Raw genomic sequence first — 23373 nt, 5'->3', positions numbered from 1 at the left:
TGATATGAGGAGGGAGTGTTTTCCAAGAAAGAAGAAATAGCATGTTTATAAGCCAATGAGAATTACCTGGTAGAGAGAGGGAAACTGGTGATACAGAAGACAGAAGGGGGAATTACTAGAGTGATATCCTTGAGTATTCAAGGAAGATGGGCTCCAGTGCCAGGAAGTAGAGGGAATGGCTTTGGATAGAGCATAGAGATTTCATGTTTAGTCACAAAACAAGAGGCAGAGTATATGGCAACAGATGCAGGGCAGGTAGGCAGATGGTGGCGTGAGTCTGTGGAAGCTCCCCTCTGATGGCTCAGTTTTCTCAGTGAGAGTGGAAGCGGGGACATCGTGTAAGAGTGAGAATGAAAAGGAGGTGTGGGCGTCTGCGGAGATGGGAGCGAACGTGAAACAATCAGTGAAGAGAATTGGAGAGTGCAGGGACCAGAGAAATATCAGGCACTTTAAGGATCCATCTGACATTCCTGGCCACGTAAGACCCATCAATTGTTTGTGAGCTCTTCTCCAGCCACATTCAGCAGCTCAAATGCAGGCAGGAGGAAGCAGAGATTAGGGTTTAGCCAGTGTGTGGTTCTACCGAGTGCTGCCTGAGAGGAGCAAGTGAACTGGGGGTGCCCAAAGGATTGCCATTGGCTGAAAAAGGCAGAAGGAGAGAACCTCAAGTTTCAGGGGTCACAGACAGGAGGTCAGGAACACCGAGGGACCATTGGAATTGGAGTAAGAGAGGGAAAGGATTGGAAGATGGAGGTTGGTTATCAGAAAGCATGATGCACGAAACACATTATGAAGGGCCAGCCATAACTGGGAATGAAAACATCTATCTATGACTATGGAAGTAAGTGGTAGGGTTGGGTGGAAGTCAGAGAATTGCGGCAAAGAAGGTCAAGGAACTCCAGGATGTTAACAAGATCCTCTACCTGGAGCTAAAGTCATCAAGAGCTGAGGGTAAGTGGTCCTGGAGCCCAGGGCACTGACAAACAGGATAAAGAGCATGATGGGATGAGTGTTGGTCCACCCAAGGCAGAGTTGGGTGGGGTCATGAGTGAGGAGGGGCAGGAGGGATAAGTGTTTCAAGTGTCTACTTGACCTGGTCAATGGGGAGCAGAAGGCCAGAGTCAGTATGATCGCCCAGTGTGCGGGGCTCCTACTGATGTTCACTGAGTAGGGGCGGACTTACTCCGAGGGATCGGGACACCCAGTGGTCCTCACTGAGGAGGCTGAGGATGTCCAAGGAAGCTCAGTATCGCTCAAGCCCACAAACATCTCTTGCACCTTATGATGGGGGTGGGTAAAAATTCTGGATGGGGAGGGTCTTAGTTCGAGGGCTTGACCCCCTACCTGGCCCCTTGTTTGTTCTTTCACTTTATTCCACATTAATAAGGAACCCAGAAGTAAACTGCCTGACCAGTCTTTTCCAGTTGCTAAGTTCCTATTAATAATAATATTATTTTATATAAAACCTCAAATAAGTATGCTTGTTATGGTTAAGGAAATAAGAATTTATCAAAGTACAACTAATGAACAAGAAACTATAAAAATTACCACACATATTTGAAAAAGTTAATGGAAACTCAGTGGAGAGTTTAAAAGACAGAATAGACACAGCAGAGAAAAGAATTAGTGAATTGGTAGACAGGGCTGAAATAAGAAGCCAAATGCAGTACTGAGAAAGGAAGTAAAACATGGAAGAGAGGTTAAAAACACAGATGATATAGAAGGAAGGTCCCACATATCTGCTCAGAGTTTCAGGAGTAGAGAATAAGGAAAAGCAATATTCAAAGAAATAATGGCTGAGAATTTTCCAGAACACCGATTAGACATCAATTCTCACATTTAAAAAGTCCAGGGAATCCTGAGGGGAATGATTAAAAAGAAGCCCATTTCTACATACACTGTAGTGAAACTCAGAATAACAAATACACAGAAAAGAAACTCAAATCAGCCAGAATGAAAAGACAGATTACTACAAAAGAACAACAATCAGATTGTTAGATAAATTCTTTAAATGAAACAATGGAAATTGGAAGACAGTGGAATCATACTGTCAACAAATTGCTTACTATGTGGAAAAAAATAAATAGATGGGGTTTTAAAAAGTCTGACTGAAACACCAGACAATGTTAACATATAAATTGGGTAGAGGGGTGATCAGAGTTAAGTATAAAGTCCTTGAATTGCTCAGGAGGACAGGAATGATTGATTCAGTTTGGATTTTGTTAAGGTAAATATGTGTGCTAAAATAACCATATAATAAACACAAGAAAATAGAAATGGAGCGTCAGGCTTTTGAATAAGTGGAGGAGGGACATGTAATGTGGGGTAGGAGAGAGAATCTAAATTAATACAAAAAGAAATTAGAGTAAGTATATTAAAAGTGGGACAATGAAAGAGAAGAAAGTAAAATGATAAAATAAATCCAAATATATTAATAGTAGCACTATAAATGAACATAACTTTCACATTAAAACAGTTTGGAAAAAATAAAGCAAATTTATTCTCTTTACAACAGTTTCACAAGTGGAATAAAAATATACAGAATTGTTGATGGTGAAAGGATAAGAAAATAAGATAGGCAAGTACTAAGCAAAAAAAATTGGTATAGCTCTATCCGAAACAGATCTATTTTTTAACTTATTTATTTTTATTTTTTATTGAAGTATAGTTGATTTACAGTGTTCCAGGTGAACAGCAAAGTGATTCAGTTACACACACACACACACACACACACATACATTCTTTTTCAGGTTCTGGTTTATTACACGATATTGAATATAGCTCCCTGGGCTGTACAGTAGATCCTTGTTGTTTATCTGTCTATTTTATATATGGTAGTGTGTATCCATTAATCCCAAATTCCTAATTTATCCCCCCTACAACTATCCCCATTGGTAACCATAAGTTTGCTTTCCATGTCTATGAGTCTATTTCTGTTTTGTAAGTAAGTTCATTTGTTTCATTTTTTAGATTCCACATATAAGTGATATCATGTGATATTTGTCTTTCTCAGACCTAGAAACAAGGGCAGTGCTACAGATTAAGAGGGTCGTTTCATCATGACATATATTTGACTAACCAGGAAAAAATTAAACTAGAATGCATCGAATAACATACAGCTTCAAAATATACAAAGCAAAAACTGAAAGAAGCACAAGATGAAATTGAAAAATTCACCTCTATATATTTCTCCCTCAAAAACTGATTAATTGAACTTCAAAAAAATGAGGAAGGTAGATGGAAGATTTGAATAACACAATTAACTCGTTTAAGCTAATGAACATATATGGATCACTGCAAACCAGTAACTTCAAGGAAGTACAGAACATTTGTGAAAACTATGTACCAGGCCATAAAACAAGTCTCAACATATTTCAAAGAAATGGAATCATGTAGATCACATTCTCTAATCACTATTAAAATAGAAAATATTTAAAATGGAAAAAAATTTAAAATAGAAAAAATATTTTAAAATAGTAAATAGAAAATTAAAGTAGATATTATTAAAAATATTAAACTAAAATAAAGATAGAATTAAAATAGAAAAATAATTGCTAAAAGGTTCTGGAAATTAAAGAATAAAATAAAAGATTACAAATAATTCATAAGTCAAAGAAGAAATCATCATGAAAATGTTAAAAACTCACATGTGAATAATAACAAAACACTACATATCAAAACATGTGGAATACAAATATGGCTAAAGCAACACTTGGAGGGAAAGTTATTGCACTAAAAGCATACACATGAAAGAAGAAAGGCTGAAATTAAATGAGTAATCATGTAAATTTAAGAGGTGAGAAAAAGAATAAAGCCAAAGAAAGTAGAAGGAAAGAAATAATAAGGATGAAAACAGAGATTAAGTAAAATGAAAAAGAATGACACAACCAAGAAGAAAAAGTGAAAAGTTGTTCTCTGGAAAGTCTAAAAAGAACCTGTAACAACTCTGGTGAGATGGACCAAGAGCTAAGGAGGGAAGCGGTGGCCGCCTCTGCAGGTTTCCTCATCCCACTGGGGCATAGAAGGGACTTGGGTTTTGTACCCCAGGAGAGCTCCTGCCTTCCCAAGAAGTGTTCTTGACAACACGCGGAGCACATCTCCATGCCTCTCCCCGTGCACCGCCACTTGATCTCTCTTCTTCTGGCAGCTCTTCCATCTTTTGAGGAAAACAATTCCAACCATCTCCCAAATTTGCCAGAAATGGTGTTTGGTTTTTTTTGTTTCTCATTCTCTTTGTTGCTTTTGGATAATTTATGGAAGAGAAGGGGAAATATCAGCAGTACTTCGGCATCCACCATCAGCACCAGGCTGAGGGGAGGGGAACTGAGGCAGAAAGCAGGGGTGGTGGCAGTGGGAAGAGCAAGCGTAAGGTACCTGGAAGCCGTGGGAGGAAGGATTCAGATCTGGGAGCACAGAGGATGGTTGGGGGATGGCGGGCATTCAAGCACCCGGGCTGCAAGATCTGCAGTCCTGGGAGAGGCACCTGACATTCAGTGGACCGTGGAGCTGAAAGACCCACTGGCAGATTTCTAATAGATTTTAATCAAGGATTCCATTAAAACAGCATTTAAAATTTTTTCTTCTAATTAGCCATAAAAGAAAGAGACTAATCTCGAATATTCTGGTTACATGTCATTCTAGTAAATCAAAGTCCCTACTGATCAATAAATTGTTTCTCAAAGAAAGCAAAACAACAAAACCACATTTATATAACACAAACACAAAAACAGAACCTGCCAGATTTTCAGAGGCTGGAGCTGCACAAATAAAGTGAAATGATGATTGAGACAAAGGTTTTCAAGAGGAGGTTAGGAAGAGGTTTGGGGCTGGAAGCACTGCATATGCAGACTGGACTATCTTCAGAAAAAAGATAACATAAAGGGGCTTGGGTCATTTTCCTTTTCTCCAGTGATATGCAGGCTTTGAAGCCTAGAAAGTGACCCTGTATACTCTGAGGTAGTTACATTTCATACCAAAATGGGAGAACCATATAGGATGAGTTTTCTGAGCCATGAGTCAGTATGGGATTATTTGGGGACTTTGGCAAATAGCCACACTAGATCCTGGGGCCATGAGCACCTCTGTCCTGTAGGCACCCCCGTTCCTCTCTCTCATGTCTTGTGTTCTTTTCCGAAGTGTCTGCTCGGAGAGATTAAACTGTCAGCCCACAGAATGGATTTGTGCATCCCAGCTGCAGATCACATATCTGTCACATCAGTGGCATTACACTGTAAATCATAGCCAAAAAAGGACTTTCCACAGAATGGTTTTCTCTCCCCAGCTGATAATATATAAATGTACACCAAAAAATTTAACTTACAATTACCTAGGAAAGGTAATGGGGGCAAATAACACATGGTTGAATACAACGCTGAAAGCAGTTTTCATACAGCATTTAGGCAGTTTCATAAAGCTCTTCTTACTCTCTTTACACAAATGTAGAATTGATTCTCAGAGTAAGTCTGAAGTGAATGAGGTTTCTGTCAGTAACGAATCCAGCCTGTCCCCAAACAAGTCCATCTTTGAGCCTTTTCCCCAATAACCTTCTGGTGGTTTCATGCTGTTCTGGTCTTAACCATCACTAGCAATTGATCACATAAGGTCATTCGCAAGAGGGTGTTAATGGTACATTATTACCTTGGACTTATACCAACCAAGGTCTTCTAAATTGTAAAAGAGAAGATGATAAAAAGGAACAATTGTCTAAGGGTAGAACCCCTGCCCTGGGTCGGGAGGCGCAGAGCTGGGTAGAGGTGCTTTTCTGGTTGTCATGTGCTAACCCCGTCTTGAAGGCTGCCCTGAATAAAGGCACTATAAAATCGCTCACCTTTTACTTAAACTCTTACCAGTTCTCCTAAGCCAAGTAAATATTTATGTGATGTTTATGATTTATACACTTAATCATTCATATGATGCAAGATTCGAAATGAAAAGGTAAAAAAACCCTGAGCTTTCTAAATGAACTTAAGGATATTTATATATACACAAACACACATGTGTACTTTTCACTCTAACACCTTTGTTCCTCCTTCCCTAGTATTATTGTTTCCTTAAAGTGAGAGATACTATGATATACACTGCTAGGGATGTTTGAGTATAACCACTTTGGGAGAAATTTGGCACCAAATGGTCAAGTTGTAAGTTTTTGTAAAATATGACCCTTCAAAATTCTACTTCTGGGCATACATCCTCAAGAATTTCTTTTGCATGTGCATAAATACATTTCAAAGATGTTTACTGCATACATCTATGTAATAGCCACAGAAGAAATACAGAAAAAATCTATAGTCCATCATGGAGGTAACAGATTAATAAAAATGGCATTTTCATATGATAGAGTAATATTTAACAGTTAAAAATATGAACATAATCTATATAAACAATCTGATAGTTCTCTCAAAAACACTGAGTGATAATGCAAGTTTCATTCACAGAAAGTAAAAGAGAAACAACCCTTATGGAAAATTCTTTAGTGAAGTGGGCTATGAATAAACATGAAGGTATATTCTGTCCCACTAGAAAAGAAAAGCAAAGTAAAAAATAAGATTCTTTTTTTCCCTTTGCCTATGAAATTGACAGTGTTGTTGAATAATTATATTTATCACTAGCAAGGCATGGGGATCTGGCACACTCATACACTACCAAGAGCAATATAAATTTATAGACTTTCCTGGAGGATTATTTGGCAATATGTATCCAAAATTTAAATAAAAGTAAGTAAATTTTGACAAAGTAATTCATCCTAAGAAAATAAAAATGTGTGCAAAGATGAAGTTACAATAAAAAGTATAAAGTGCTTAATGTTTTAAAAGAATGATTTTGTTGAATAGATTATGGTATACAAATGAAATGGATCATTAGGAGGATAAAAATAATGACACAGAAGAATAATCATTGACATTAACACTGCTTATATGTTGTTGAGTGGAAAAAAAAGATCTTATTTGTGTTTAAAAGAATTATATTCATCTGGTCCTTATTATTCAAGGATATCTGGTACCAGAGAAGAGTCGCTTAAAGTAAATCCACTTAAAATGGGGACCAAAAATTCACACTAAATAATGGGAAATGAAAGCATTTGATTAGCACTATATTCAAAGAAAAAGAAACAATAAAATACATTTTATTTTCTATTTTACCAAATTTTGATAACAGTATTTTTCATAGGAAGTGATGTTTAGGATAGATCCTAAAATAAATGTTGAAGCCTAAAGGGTCAAAAATAGCCAAGACAATTTTGAAGAACAAGGCTAGGAAGGGAAGATTTATTACAAAGCTTTAATAACTAAATGAAAGTGGTATTAGCTCAGGAATCACAAAAAGATTAATAGAACAGAACAGAGTTAAGAAACAGATCCAAAACTATAACCAAAATTGGTATATGACAGAGATGGCAGCAAAATAAATGCGAAAATAAATATTCATTCAATGATAATGGGGTAATGGTTTTCAATATGGAAAACATTAGATCTCTGCCTCACACAGTACAGAAATATAAACTTCAGATGAGTTTCAAGATCTAAAAGTTTTATCTCATAAAAAATGGCAATGCATAGAAAGGAAAACTTGAAAATCAAAATATATTTTTAAAAGATCTCTAAGGGAAATGCAAAGTAAAAGCAGTGAAATACATTCCATGCTTATCAGATTAATCAAAATTAAAACAACCGATTAATGTCAGACACAGCCAAAGATATTGGGATACGAAGAACTCCAAGACAGTGCTAGTGGGAGCGTTAAGTGGTTCAACAGCTTCAGAGGGCCATTTGCAAAACCTAGCAGAGTTGAAGTAACATAGAGATGCTTTTTTTTGGTTTTTTTAAACACCTTTATTGGAGTATAATTGCTTTACAATGCTGTGTTGGTTTCTGCTTTATAACAAAGTGAATCAGCTATACATATACATATATTCCCATATCTCCTCCCTCTTGTGTCTCCCTGCCACCCTCCCTATCCCACCCCTCTAGGTGGTCACAAACCACCGAGCTGATCTCTCTGTACTATGCGGCTGCTTCCCACTAGCTATCTATTTTACATTTGGTAGTGTATATATGTCCATGCCACTCTCTCACTTTGTCCCAGTTTACCCTTCCCCCTCCCCATGTCCTCAAATCCATTCTCTACATCTGCGTCTTTATTCCTGTCCTGGCCCTAGGTTCTTCAGAACCTTTTTTTTTTTTTTTTAGATTCCATATATATGTGTTAGAATACGGTATTTTTTTTCTTTGACTTACTTCACTCTGTATGACAGACTCTAGGTCCATCCACCTCACTACAAATAACTCAATTTCATTTCTTTTTATGGCTGAGTAATATTCCCTTGTACATATGTGCCACATCTTCTTTTTCCATTCATCTGTCGATGGACACTTAGGTTGCTACCATGTCCTGGCTATTGTAAATAGAGCTGCAATGAACACTGTGGTACATGACTCTTTTTGAATTATGGTTATCTCAGGGTATATGCCCAGTAGTGGGATTTCTGGGTCATATGGTATTTCTATTTTTAGTTTTTTAAGGAACCTCCATACTGTTTTCCATAGTGGCTGTATCAATTTACATTCCCACCAACAGTGCAAGAGGGTTCCCTTTTCTCCACACCCTCTCCAGCATTTATTGTTTGTAGATTTTTTGATGATGGCCATTCTGACTGGTGTGAGGTGATACCTCATTGTAGTTTTGACTTGCATTTCTCTAATGATTAGTGATGTTGAGCATTCTTTCATGTGTTTGTTGGCAATCTGTATATCTTCTTTGGAGAACTGTCTATTTAGGTCTTATGCCCATTTTTGGATTGAGTTGTTTGTTTTTTTGATATTGAATAGCAAAAGCAATCTTGAGATAGAAAAACGGAGCTGGAGGAATCAGGCTCCTGGACTTCAGACTATAGCTACTGTACTACAAAGCTACAGTAATCAAGACAGTATGGTACTGGCACAAAAACAGAAATATAGATCAACGGAACAGGATAGAAAGCCCAGAGATAAACCCACGCACATATGGTCACCTTATCTTTGATAAAGGAGGCAAGAATATACAATGGAGAAAAGACAGCCTCTTCAATAAGTGGTGCTGGGAAAACTGGACAGCTACATGTAAAAGAATGAAATTAGAACATTCCCTAACACCACACACAAAAATAAACTCAAAATGGATTAAAGACCTAAATGTAAGGCCAGACACTAAAACTCTTAGAGGAAAACATAGGCAGAACAGTCTATGATATATATCACAGCAAGATCCTTTTTGACCCACCTCCTAGAGAATGGAAATAAAAACAAATGGGACCTAATGAAACTTAAAAGCTTTTGCACAGCAAAGGAAATCATAAACAAGACCAAAAGACAACCCTCAGAATGGGAGAAAATATTTGCAAATGAAGCGACTGACAAAGGATTAACCTCCAAAATTTACAAACATGAGATGTTGATGCAAGTCCTACTACCCAGTTACTCAACTTCTGGGGATATATACCTTAGACACACTCTTATACATTTCTACAAGATCCTATCAAGGATATTCCTTGCAATATTTTTGTAATAGCAAAAGGTAAAAACATCATTTTGACCTTCAGTGGGGAATTAACTCTGGAATATTAAACAAACAAAGACTACAGTAAAATGAATCAACTAGATCTACAATTATCAACATATGTCAAAAACCAGTGTTGCGTGAAAAAAGCAAATCACAAAAATCAGTGGCAAGCCTCCATTTACATAACAATTTTTATAATGTATCTGTTTACTGTTTAGTCTTTTACATGTCATTTTATTAAAAGGTATATACCATTAGCCCTCTATGCATTTCCCCCTTCCACCCTTCAATCTTCCAGGTAAACATAAAGTTCTTCTGAGAGCATCTTTCTTTTTTTTATTGAAGTATAGTTGATTTACAATGTTGTATTCATTTCAGATGTACAACAGAGTGATTCTGTTATACATACATATATATATTCTTTTTCAGATTCTTTTTCCATTATAGGTTATTACAAGATATTGAATATAGTTCCCTGTGCTATACAGTAGTAGATCCTTGTTGCTTATCTATTTTATATATAGTAGTGTGTATCTGTTGATCCCAAATTCCTAATTTATCTCCCCCTGTGCCCACTTTCTCCTTTGGTAACCATAAGCTTGTGTTCTATGTCTGTGACTCTATTTCCATTTCCATAAAATTTTAAACACAAAATGAGACTACACATTCTGATGGGCATACACTCAGCCCCAATGTTATAGGCTGCATGGACTCAACCCCAAATTCTCATCCTTCACTGTCTGGATTTCCCTCTTGCTCAGCAGAGAATTTTCTATTTATGGCAACCACAGATTTCGATTCAAGTAGCTACTACATGTACTGTGCTATACTAGGTCTCAGGGAGGACAAAAGAATTACGCAAGACTCCTTGCACCCTGCAGAGGGTACAACTCAGCTAGGGAAGCCATCTGAGAGACTGGCTCTCAGTCCTCACTCTGGCTCACATAGTGTGTAAACTTAGAGTGCTTAATTGTCAAGGCCCAGTTCCTTCATCTATAAGATGGGAAAGTCACCCTCCTCCTGTTTAGAACATTAAATGAATATATATATATATATATATATATATATATATAGTGTCCAGCATATGCAAACACTCAACACTCTCAGCAATCAAAGGCATGGCAGCCATAACACAAATAAAAACTTCTAAACAGTGTCTCAGACACACTGCCAGTTAAAAGGTGATGGACGGGAGAAGGGCACTGGATGGGTCTGCTTAGCCCTCTCCACAGCTGGATATAACACTCCCACCCCTGGTGGTTTCCCCTGTGACTTGGCCCCCTCTCTGTGGAACACAGGGCATTTCTTCTAGCAACAGTTTGGCTACACCCAGGTCTATTTATTCTTCCAAGTTCACCATGAACAGTGCTCTGTGAAGAGAGCTACCTGCCTCAGGAAAGAGAATTCCTTCTCTCACACCTTTGGAAGGATTCTGGGGTAAAATGAGACCAAAAGGATCATAACAGACCTAAGCTAGCTTTTCGGTTAACCTCTTTAGAATCCCAAGGACATACCACAGCTCCATATTATTAAAGAGAAGGCAATGGTGTCTCAGCTCCATTCACCTCCAACGTATACCCGCCTCTAACCCGCAAGCCACCCTCCTCAAAAGCTGGGATAGGGTTCTATCCATGGACTTAGTAGCAGGCACCAGAGGGGAGGCCTGCCTCCCAGACACTGGAAAAACCACAGTGTTTGGAAATCACTTTTGGAGATACTGAGCTGTTGAATTTTATTCCTGGGACTCCTTCCCGAGGACTTGGGAAAGGATAGTGGGTATTTCAGTTATCCAGCCAACGTGGCGCCACCATGTGGCAACAGCACAAACAGCTCATAATTCGCTCAGCCTTAAAATTCTGTGATTCTCTACCAATTTTTAACTTTGAGGAATTCAAAATACTTCTATTTTTATATGTCAAATGAAGAATTCACTCATGTCTTTTCTTCATTCATATTTTATTATCACACTATTTCAGATTTGCATTATTCAAGTACACTCTATGAATAGACCAGCCTCCAATGTCAGCAATGTTATATCTGGGGTTGGGCTTGTTACATCACGCAAGAACTGATGATCAGATTTTCGGGGGACAACCAGATCTGGACAACTCCGGCCAGATCTTAAGACCAAATTCTTCCTTCTAGCTTTCTGGACTGGCTTAGGTATAACTACCTTTGGTTTGCATATATAAAAAAGTGAAAAACATCAAGCAGTTTCATTTTAGCTTTGAAACTAAAATGATAAATAATAATAGTAACAAAAAATAAAACACACCTGACAAAACTAAACAGGATGTTGGTTACCCTCAGGGGAGGGGGGGGTGTGATAGTGCCTGTAGGGGGTAATTGGGAGGCTGGGAATATTCTAGGTCGTAATCTGGCCACTTGTTACTTGTATGTTCAGTTTGTGAAAATCCATTGAGGGCACACTTCAGATCTGTGCAATTTTCTGGGATGATGTTATAACTCAAAGGTCTGACCAGTCAGTCAACCCTCCTTAACTTGCCTTTGAGACAAACACAATAATAACCAGGAAGGCAAAAAGAGGGGCATGCCTAGTTCTTCTCTACAAGGTATTTCAGTCGGTGTATCAATTGCTCTAAGGGCCATGGCCACAGATGAGCTCTCCTTCTGTCTCTCTAGACAGGGAGGAAGGAGACAGGACACAGTCGATACCACCGTTAGCTTAATTGCTGAAGGTGGTTAACAGTTTACTTTCTCAGATCCTGGAGCAGACAGTTCCCCCTCCTCCTCCACACACAAAACCTAGACCACAGAGAGAACCTGCCACAAAGAGATACACACCATCTCCACAGAGACAAGCCCCACACACACAGACACACTGCCCCACCACCAGACACAACCCACAACTCCACAGAGACAGCCCCCAGCCCCATAAAGACAGCTAGCTTTCAGCCCACAAAGACAAACCACAGATGTGATGGCTGGGGTGGGGGTAATTAGGAGAGATGGGGCTGCCCATGGGCAGGCAAGGAACATCAACAGGAAGATGGAAAATAATATTTTCAAAGTCTTACCAAACTAAATTTGTTTGGAAAGAGGGATTTTTAGACCTGAAAATACAGTCCCAAAGTTGCTGTGAAAATATATTTAAATCACCCCCATTTCCACCCACAGCTCAGGTCCCATCCTCTTGGACCACTGTCCTCTACTTTCACATCTATCACGTACCCTGAACCCCAACTGCCTTCGGAAGACTAAAAGCAGGGATTATTCCATTTTATAGATTTAAAAAGTTGAGGCTCAAAGATGTTTGTCAGACATCACAAAACTATCTAAGTGGTCATCTCATCCCTGAGTTGGGGCGAGGGAGGCTGAGTTGGAGGGGCAGGGTGATAATGCCAAAAGAGGAGGGGCGACCCTCTCCCCAGCCCAAAACTCTGAGAACCGCCCACAGCCCCACAAGAGCTGCCTCAAAGGATCTGGAGTAAATGAGACGTCTGGCGACATTCACACACATTCTGGGACTGGATTCCACCTTCCCCTGGGAAAGTGGGAAACCTCCCGGTCAAGGGGTCGGGAGTGGAGCGGGCAGAAATAAAGCCAGACTTAAGGCATTTTCTAAGATCAGATAGGAGCCAAGCCCAGAGCTTACTGCTTCTCTTAGGAAGTCCCTGGGCCCAAAGTGGTGTGTGCAGTCTGAGTCTCTCGGATACTTACTTATCCTTGGGGACAGGGCTTATTTGGGAGAAGGAAACGGAACAGGACTGATCCAAGAGCAGGCGCCTAGCAAACTCCCCTACCCTGCGGAGACATAAGTAAATTAAGTGACGGGGAATGGAAGGGATGCTGCAAATGTTGCAGGTCCCCGGGTTCCCAATGAGGAACCGCTCCGCTCCGCGCTCCCCGAAGATACCCCGCGGCTACATCCAAACCTCTGAAGGGTACCTTAGAATCGGCTCCCGACCTCACCAAAAAGCAGCGGAGTTGGAGCGGAGGGAGTAGGAAGGGGGAGACCAGGATGAAGCTGAAGTGAGCACCTCACACCCCGCAACAGCCGCTCCTCCCCAGGCAGTCCTAGAACCCGGCCAGAAGCTGCCGACTCCGATTCTTAGTCCTGCGCACCGGCCGTGACCTTGAACGAGTCCCTGATTAGTCCCATTTTACAGAAATTAAGAGTGGGAAAGAATCAAGTCCGTCGCGCTGGGTTGCTCCGGGCGCTTACCTGATGGTTTAAGGCGCCCCGCCGGCGCTCCAGGAGCGTAGTGGGTGCGCGGTGAAGCGCAGCCCAAGATCTACGCGGCCAGTGGAATCGCAAACCGCGAAGGAAACGCAGAGCTGAGCTCGGACCCCGGCAGCGGGAGAAAGGGGCGGTTCCGATTCTGCGACAACCCCCTAGCAAGTTCGATGCCCCCCCAAGACCCTCCGCAGAGGCGGACTGGCAGTGCCCCGGGGCCCTGGCTCAGGACGCGCACGGGGTGTACGGGGACACGAGAGACACCTCCATACACCCACCCCCGAAGTTGCGGCAACGTACGGGGGAGAGTGGCGCAAAGCTGCCGGAGGGGAGGGGACGGTACTCACACGGGCTGGCCGGGCTGGAGCAGGTCCGTGACCGGGGTCATCGATGGCGGCAGGGGTCATCGATGGCGGCCGCTCTCAGGCCACCGCGCCTCGGGAAGCCTGGGGCACCCGCCGCAAAGCGCCGCGTGGATTAGGAAGCAGCGCGCAGCAAGGCAGGGCACGGGGCGGTAGGCGCGCCAGATCTGAGCTGCAGCGCTGCGGGGGCTCGGCCGCCAGAAGCGTAGCCGCAGCGGGAGCCCAGAGCGGGCGCGGGAGGCGGGAGCGCGACAGCGGCAGCGGCTGCGAGGGAGGCGCCCGCGCCGCAGGCAGCCAGGGCCAGCGTGGACGCAGCCCCTGCAGACACCTGCCGGCCAGGGCGACGACCAATCAGAGGCGCCCGGAGCGGGGGCGAGTGCCGGGCACCCTGTGGGAGGGGGGCGCGCGCTCGCGCCCGTGCTGGGGCCGGGGGCGCCTGCCCGGCGGGCTTCTCAGGCCCTCCCCTCCGCGCGCAGGCGGCCCGCGCGGGAGGGGCGGGGCGCGGCGCGGCAGGGGGCGGGGCTGGGGCTGAGCGCGCCGGGGACGGAGACCCGCGCCCGGCGCTCGGCTCTACCTTGAGGCGCAGTGCGGTGACGAGGCCCCGGCTCCAGGGTAGCCAGATGAGCCCTCAAGTCATTACCAGCTTTGAAGTAAGGGTTTTTCTTCCCTGCCCCTGCGCCCCGGGCGCCCGGACCCTCCCTGACAGCCGAATGCCTGGTAACCCGAATCCGGGGCCGGCCTGGCTTCCGGAGTGTGGGCGCCTTCCCTCCCCAGCCTCACCGAAGCCGGCGTGTCTCCAAAGACAGCTCTTCCTCACTTCATAGTGCGTGGCTATTTAAAGTCACCGTGGTGACCCATCCCCTGGTCTGGGTTCCTTTCGTCCTCTCCTGAATTTACTGTGCTAACGACACTCCTTCGTTCAACACACATTGACTGGTTTCGCTCTTGGCTCAGAGAGCTGGATCTCCCAGGCTACTGCTCTCCCAAGTGTCCCAAAGCCCCCGTCGCTGCCGCACCGCAGGACTAGTGAGCCCGCGCTGTCACAAGGACGCCCAAAGATTGCTGCCAGTGAGGACCGCATTCGGGCTCTTGCCTGGAGTTCCGGGTCCCGGAAGAAGGACTGGGAGTTGAAAGGTTCTCCTTCAGGCCAGCGCTTCATTGCGCGTTTGCATCCGTCAGGACACAGGGCCCAGAATCTTTCTAAAACGGACTGCCTCAGCCCTAACAACTCGGCTGTGGAAGCACATTATCAATTTTCGCTGCAGGACGGAAGTCGCGCCATCGGAATACAGCTACGTGGGTGATTCCTAAAACCCTGGGAACCGTCTCTCAGGACCGTGGATTGAGGCTGTTCTCTCCGTGTAAATTTGCGCAGTAGAAATGGACGGTTCATTTGCTGATCTGTCGGCAGCAGCCAAAAAGGCAAAAACGAAAAAACATTTACGAAGGGAACTTGGAAGGTAAAGAGTTGATTTCTCTAAAGATCTGGTTTCCTCTCAAGGCGATTTTATTATCCACAAATTGGTTAAAGTGGAAGAAAGTTTGTGTTTTGTTTCTATTTTATTTACATTCAATTTTAACTTTATTTGTCTGTGCTTGATTAACATTGGCAGTGGTACGAAAATTTTAAAGCGCAAATGAATACACGGTTAGCAAGTCTCCCTGCCACCCTTGTCTCCCAGCCTCTCAGTTTCTCTTCTGGAGGCAACCATTGCTTTTCACCTTCGTGCGTACCCTCCTAGAGAGAATCTACAACTAAATGTATTTCTCTAATATTCTTACTTTTACCTTTTGTTATACAAAATGGTAGGTCTAACTTCAGGCACAGATGGATTCAGGGGCTCTCAAGTGACATCAGAAGTATCAATAGAACTGGAATCTCAGCCCCCACCTTGTCTTTCTTCCTCCCTCCCCCTTCCCTCCTCTCTAGCTCCTCCTCTCCTCTCTGCTTTCCTCTGTGGGCTTCATTGTTAAGCTGACTTACTCCATGGTGGCCCCTCCACCTTCAGGCTTGTCTTCTCAGTGGTTAGGATCCAAGAATGAGGCAGTCTTTTCTTTCCCAGCATGCAAATTAAATTGCCCAAGAAGACTTATTTGCCCTCTTTCAGTCATCCTTTACCCCGTGAGCAGTCTGAGACTTGGGTATTCTGATTGTTTGCAAGGTCAGTGAGATGGACACAGTGGTGGAAGTAAGTTTGCCCAAATGTTTGCAGGTAGTTCATGACTGGTCATTGCTAATAAGCCACATGTAAATGCTCGTGTTCGTTCATGTCCAGACACTGTGAAGACCTTTGCTTTTGCAACTGGATCCCAGGCCATCAGGGTGAAGTTTGGCATGTAGAATGTGAAAGGATTACTCTCCACATGCGGCCTGCCAGTGGCTGCATCATGACAAAAATGGGGACGGGGTTCAAAGGTTATTTGACATCATATAGGTGTTTGCAAAACTGACCTAATATATAAATTTACCTCTTTACAGACTCAGAATTAAGGTCCTAACATCTTCCCGAAGTTACAAACATTTTAAAAGAAAGACAAATAAATACAGAATAGTTCAATGATTTGGGCAAGTTCACAAATAAAACAGGAAGAAAGTACAGATGGAAATCCAGAGACATTATGAGTCAGAAAGAGCCCCAGCTCCCTATCTGTCATCCTTTAGGTCAGAAACAGGCTTTTGTTCTTCACCGGAGTTATTATTCATTTTTTTAAACATTCCCCATGAAAAGTTTTGCACTTGAAGCTGATTTGGGTAACAATGAGCTGACAACAATATGACCTAAAATGTTCCCTCCACGATTACTCCATCCTGAGCTGTCATCCAGCAAAATTTTACTGAGTTCCAGCAATATCTACCCCTTCTTTGGCCCCTCATGACTCACAGGCTGTGCTTGCTTTTCCATTTTCTGCGTGATCTTGACCACTGTAAGAGTTTTAATGGATCCTTCCTTTATCAAGAAGAGCTCATTGACTTTTGTGTACCAAGGAAATGTATCGTGTCTTCTTTTATTTTATTTAAATTATTTATTTATTTAGGCTGTGCTGGGTCTTAGTGGTAGAATGCGGGATCTTTAGTTGAGGCATTCGAACTCTTAGTTGCGGCATGCATGCAGGATCTAGTTCCCTGACCAGGGATCAGACCCGGGCCCCATGCATTGGGAGCACAGAATCTTACCAACTGGACCACCAGGGAAGTCCCTTGTGTTTTCTTTTAAAATGTGACTCAGACAGTCTGTTTCTTAGCCATAAGATTGATGAATTTATACTGGCAGGAAAAGGACATGTCTCAGGAGGATTCTGGGTAGAATTAAAAGAGCATTAATCACAAGACTGGGGTGCCAGTCTGACCTTACCATTTCCTGTCTGTGTGACCTTGGGCAAGTTACTTAACTTTGTTGAATCCCAGATTCCCTACATGTAAAATATGGTGTAATCCTCTCCATTGCCCTTTATTGTTATTAATTGATACAAAATTGTTATTAATTGATACAATGCATGTGCAATTGCTTTGCACATAATGAGATTTAATATATGTTATCTAAAAATTACAATTTTTAACCTGAAAAATGGACTTATAAGGGAAATTTCTATGCCATTTTGTGGCATTCTCTGGCATAGAAGTCGTGAGACCTTCACCCACTACTTCCCTATCAGCTGAAACATAATATCTGATTTTTAAAAAAATGTATCTCTCCCTCTTCCATGCCACTTAGCACTTCTTATGTAATATTTGGGTACATCTCCAGTCTTCCCAGCTAGACTGGAAATGTGTTGAAATTGGGACCACATCACATCCTTGTTTCCTATGGGCACCTGGAACATTATCTTGATAAATTGTAGACAGCCAATAATTATGTGTTAAATGAAAAGTAAATGGGTAAAAGGAAAAATTGAAAAATTGGACCTCATCAAAATTTTTGAAAACATTTGTTCTGTGAATGACCCTATTAAGAGGATGGAAAGACAAATGATATATTGGGTAATATATTTTCAAATAACATCCAATGAAGGACTTGTATCTAGAATATATAAAGAACTCTCAACATTCAACAGTATAACCCCCCAAACAATCCAATTAGAAAATGGACAAAAGACGTCAAGAGATATTTCACCAAAGAGTATATACAGCTGGCAAATAAGCACGGGAAAAGATGCTCAACATTATTAGGAAAATGTAAATTAGAACTATAATGAGATATCACTACATACCTATCAGAACGGGTAAGATAAAAAACACCAAATGCTGGGGAAAAGACAGAGAAACAGTATCACTTATGCAGTGCTGGTGGGAATGTAAAATGGTGCAACCACTCTGGAAAATAGTTTGGCTGGGTTTTTTTAAACGAAAATCAGACCTACCATACAACCCAGCAATTCCACTTTGGGCATTTATCCTAGAGAAATGAAAACTTACATTCACACAAAAACTTATACAAGCCAATTCACACACAGCCCTACCATGAGACAGCAAAAGAGGAGAGGACCACGACACACATCTAGTTTGCCTGTTGAATGAGGAAACAAGATGGACCTCACTGGATTAAGTCAACACTCATGTCTTTGGACAACTCAAGGCAGGGGAAAACTTCAACATGGAAATCCTGGATTTTCTGCTCTTCAGCAGTGATGAATTAGAAAAATAAAAGACATATGACCAAATGTGTATCTCAAATTATGAAACAGATCATACTGGACTAAACAGAAATAGAAATGCAGATAAAAGAATTTATTGTTTCTAGTATCTACAGTATTTTTCTATTTTTTAGAACTATTTCCATTTTTTTAGAAGAATTAATATTTTATTATACAGCTATTTGTTTCCTACAAAATAACAGCTTTTAAAAAGCTTTGCTGCTTTCTGCAATAAAGTGGATTCTATGTTGGAAGGACAACGTAGATGTAATAATAGAAACTTTGTCATTACACTGACTAGGGCATCTAATAAGGGATCCTGATGCTGCTGAGAGATGATGATAATAACGGTATTATTTTATAGGGCATATAGGTGACTACTGACTTACAGAGTCTTGATTTGTGACTCTCTCCTGTTACAATTTTTCTTACTATAAATCGGGTCCCTACAATAAAGCCCAGACTTGGTAATAACCTCTATAGCCAAATCAGATACACTGCTTCTCTGAATCCCAAACCAGTTCAAATCCTTGGCAGCCGACTCAGACTGCAGCTGTGCTAAGGATTAATAAAATTAGCAGTAATACCCAGAAACTTAGGGCCCTGTGTGTGAGTGTGCATCTCCTTCATAACAATCCTCAAACCCTGGGGCTTGGTTTAATTATCTTGATCTTATTCACTGAGGCTTAGCAATAACGTTGCTGTTGACATGGCAAAGTCAGGCATCACCAAAGAAAAGGAAATAGATGAGGCTGCCCTGTTTCCCTCTGCCTGATCCTCCCTACCCTGCTCTGCATTTTCGTTATTCCATAGCATTTGTCACCCTTTAACACACTATTAACTTTCTTATTCTGTTTCCTATTTATTGTTTGTCTTCCCCCACTGGAACATAAGCTATGGGAGGGCAGATTTCTTTGTTTTGTTCACAGGTATCTCCAAGTGCCTTGGACAGAGCCTAGCACAAAGGAAATGCTGGATGAATACGTACTGAATGAATGAAGATGCCAGAGAAAATTTACACCACCATTTACAATTCAAAGATGTTCAGAGGCTTTCGTGTGTGCTGAATATTCATACTGATATTTTTTCATCAGGTGACCTGAATTTTCATGTATTTTAAAGTTCCTTCAAGAAGTGAAGAATCTCTATGCTCTTTGCAATGATATTACCAGTTCATTGAGGATATTCCTCCGCTCAGCAATCCCCCCCTCCACCAGCACCACCACCTTTAAGAAAGAGCCAAGAGGCTTCTGGCTCCAGGAGACAGAAAAGTGGATTTTACGTGGAACATAAAAACCTAAGTAAGGGTGAGGGAAAGGAGGATATAATGTAGGGGAAGTTTCTACTCTGTAGGAAGAGAAGAAAAAAAGAAGGAGCACTCTCTCTTCCAGGAGAGGAAGAGAATAATTTGGAAGCAATGTGAGTACCCTGGAAAGACACTACTTCGTTCTCCCAAGGATCCAGGACTAAATCGTTTCTTGGTCCTTTCAGAAATGTGGAAGGGTGATGAGAAAATGGAAGCAAAAGAGCATTTGAAGTGGACCCTGAATGCAGAAGGGGCTAGTAGAGTTGAGCCCCTGAGAGACTGAATACACAAATGGACAGCAGCCAGACCATATGTGGCAACAGGACTCTGACCCAAGACCTCTCCAGCAACCAGCTCAGGAAGACAGACCACATCTTCTGCAGCAATCAGCCCTCAGTGGACTTGGCCAGTGGCTACCAGCTTCCTTATTTTTTTTGTCCCTGTTTCCAATTAAGACTAAGTAGAGAATGCCAAATATGCTCCCAAACCAATCACATAGGCTGCTCTTCTCCTAGTTAACCTACCTCCAGCTTCCCCCTGCCGACAGCCTCCAATCAGAGCATGAGTGAAGGCTTCCCTCTTTTTCATTATAAAGCTTTCCTAGTCCCCTGCTTGCCTTTGAGTTTCTGCCAAACACAAACTCTAAATAAAAAGCTTCTGTTTGTTCTCATTTGGTGGTCTTCATTTATTTCCATAGTTTTCCTAAAGGACCCACCAAGACATTCCGCATTGCTTACGACTGCAGACCCCAGCCTTCAACCAGGCTCGATACCCACAGGAGCCACCTGTGGCTTGTCAAGTGCTCAGCAACGCTGCAAGTCAGCCCTGGGTCTGGACTCCACCCTCTCTGTGTTGAATTCCTCAGCTATTCGTTCTCGGTTTTGTTATTGGTCCCCATTTGTTTGGCATCCTTGGCGGAATCAGGTCATTCTTTTCCAATCCATTTTGCTCTCTTTTGCGTAGTGTTGTCTAAAAGTGTCCTATGAAGGACAATCACAGGGGAGAACACAGGCATAGGACCTATAAGCTTAAATTTGTGGTTCTCACTAAACCAGAGTCCAATTAAACAAATTTTGCCAAGTTACCAATAAAACTAGGTGAGGTTCTCTTTCTATAATATTTTTTTGTTCTGAGAGCTTGGCTCTTATCCCAAGAGGATGTTCTCTTTGGTTTTCCACCTTCCTGGAGGTGCCAATTGTCAGACCTGCGATCAGAGGCAGCCAATCATCAGGCTGGGAGTCCGAGATACAAAGTGCATATGCATCACTTTGGATTCACTGTTGCCTGCTCTCAAGGATCATCTAAGTCTCAGTCCTCTCCCCCTCGTCCAGGAGAAGCTCCTTTCTACCTGAACGCTTGATAACAATCCTAATTCTTGTACCTATTGCTCTAAATAGCATAACTTCATCAGTGATGATTTGGATCTTCAGTAGCCACTCTGGAAACATTTGACTTGAACAAAATTGTTCATTTGAGAAGCATCTTAGAAAGTAAAGGGACTAAGATTTCTCAGTTTTAATGGGCAGCATTTTTTCATGCAGAAGCCTCCAAATGAAATTCTGATCAAAAAATTGCCTCACTGAAAGATCCTTTGACCACAGTTAAATAGCAACCTGACAAACTTAAGCAACAACAAACTAGACTCATTTCCTAAATAAATTCCCCCTCTTTGTCCTTCAGTTGCCTCCCTATATCCAGCTCTCCCACTATCCCCCCTTTTAAAATAAATTTATTTATTTATTTTTGGCTGTGTTGGGTCTTCGTTGCTGTGCATGGGCTTTCAGGGGCTACTCTGCCTTGCGGCGTGCGTGCTTTTCATTGCGGATTGCAGTGTCTTCTCTTGTGGCTGAGTACAGGCTCTAGGCACGCGGGCTTCAGTAGTTGTGTCTCGTGGGCTCTAGAGTGCAGGCTCAGTAGTTGTGGTGCACAGGCTTAGTTGCTCCGCAGCATGTGGGATCTTCCCGGACCAGGGATCGAACCCATGTACCCTGCACTGGCAGGTGGATTCTTAACCACTGCGCCACCAGGGAAGTCCCCCACTTCCCCCTTATCCTTCTGATCTCTTTCCTTCTACACTTCTGTCAACTCCTCCCTCTTCCTTCCCTTGTCCAGATCTCCTACCTTTTCCTACTAACTCTCCTAAAACCCCGTATACCAATTGTTTCTAAAAATCCATCCCTCCCATGAGTCAGGTGTGCCTTGGGCCTGAGCTGAATTAACAGTTATAATTCAGAATTTCTCTAACCCAGACAAGGACAGCTACTATTTGGAGAATTTAGACTTCCTTTGGATATGTATGTCTCAAGGTTACTTGAATTATGTTAACTTGTACACATGTTGGTTAAAATCTCAGATGCTCAATCCTGGATGGCAAAAACTGATTGAACTAACACAGAAAGGAATCTACAGAGTCCCTCTTTTTACAATAAACCCAAGGGTCAAAAGGGGCCTCCCAATTAGGGCAAAAAGCCGTACCCAAAAGATTCTCAGTAAAATTTGATTAGTTAATTCAATCATGCACGCAGAGAAAAGAGGAAACTGTAGGTGATTACAGCCATACAATCCACTACCTCAGGGATACATCAGTTATCCCTCCATGATCTGGTAACTGGAAGACCCATGCTTTTAGGAGTTTCACCTCTGATATTCTACCCTGCTGCATGCAGAGATGGCAAAAAATTGCAAGGGACTCATGTACTCAATCTTATCATCAACAGGTTAAAGCTGCCTTCCCGCAACATCTTCCTACACAGCCTCAGCCTCCTCGTGATCTGAAACCAGGAGATTTCATGTATTGGAAGGGACACTGGAGAAAAACTACTCTTGAACTTCATTGGAAGGGACTTCATCAGGTACTGTGACGACAAATACAGCAGTGAAACTCCAGGGAGTCAGTCCTTGGGTCCAAGTTTCATGACTGAAGAAACAATTCAGAATTCCACACAGCTGGTAGGCTGTTCCAGTAAGGGACCGCAAATTTAGGATTCTCAGAATTCCTCTACTCATAGCCAACCTTTGGAAGTAAACAGTTGTCCTAGGACCTTTGGAATATACAGATAGTAGACAGCTTCTGCCCCAGACATGGGACTAAAATCCCATTTTGTTATTCATCTACTTGGTTATAACCATTCTTCTCATTTTCTATAAACCTCTGGTTATTGTCCATCCATCCTGGCCCCTTTTCTCTTCTCTTTCCTCTTTATTACAATTGTTAGATTAAAGCACACTTTCTAACACCCAAACAGTAGCCACTAATCTGAATCTTACTGATTCAGGAATATTTCATCCATCACCATGATCATCACGATAAAAAACTCTGGACAATTCCAGTCTTATCAAGC

At 42.1% G+C, this 23373-nt stretch overlaps 1 protein-coding gene across 4 annotated transcripts in view; it reads right to left on the bottom strand.

The window, feature by feature from the left end:
• MYRIP (myosin VIIA and Rab interacting protein) overlaps positions 1–15055 on the bottom strand; it is a 221827-nt gene extending 206772 nt beyond the window's left edge. The window contains exon 1 of one of the 4 annotated variants that reach the window (XM_060309021.2): positions 14875–15055. The gene's annotated coding sequence lies outside the window, so the exon portion shown is untranslated. Of the gene's footprint in view, positions 1–13720; positions 13921–14079; positions 14528–14874 lie in introns of those variants that run through there. The other 3 variants (XM_060309022.2, XM_030846205.3, XM_060309020.2) reach the window with 3 other exon arrangements.
• Positions 15056–23373: the final 8318 nt, after the last annotated feature.

Source organism: Globicephala melas, chromosome 11, assembly GCF_963455315.2.
Source record: "Globicephala melas chromosome 11, mGloMel1.2, whole genome shotgun sequence".
Taxonomy (NCBI): domain Eukaryota; kingdom Metazoa; phylum Chordata; class Mammalia; order Artiodactyla; family Delphinidae; genus Globicephala; species Globicephala melas.
This window is presented reverse-complemented; position numbering and strand designations above follow the sequence as displayed.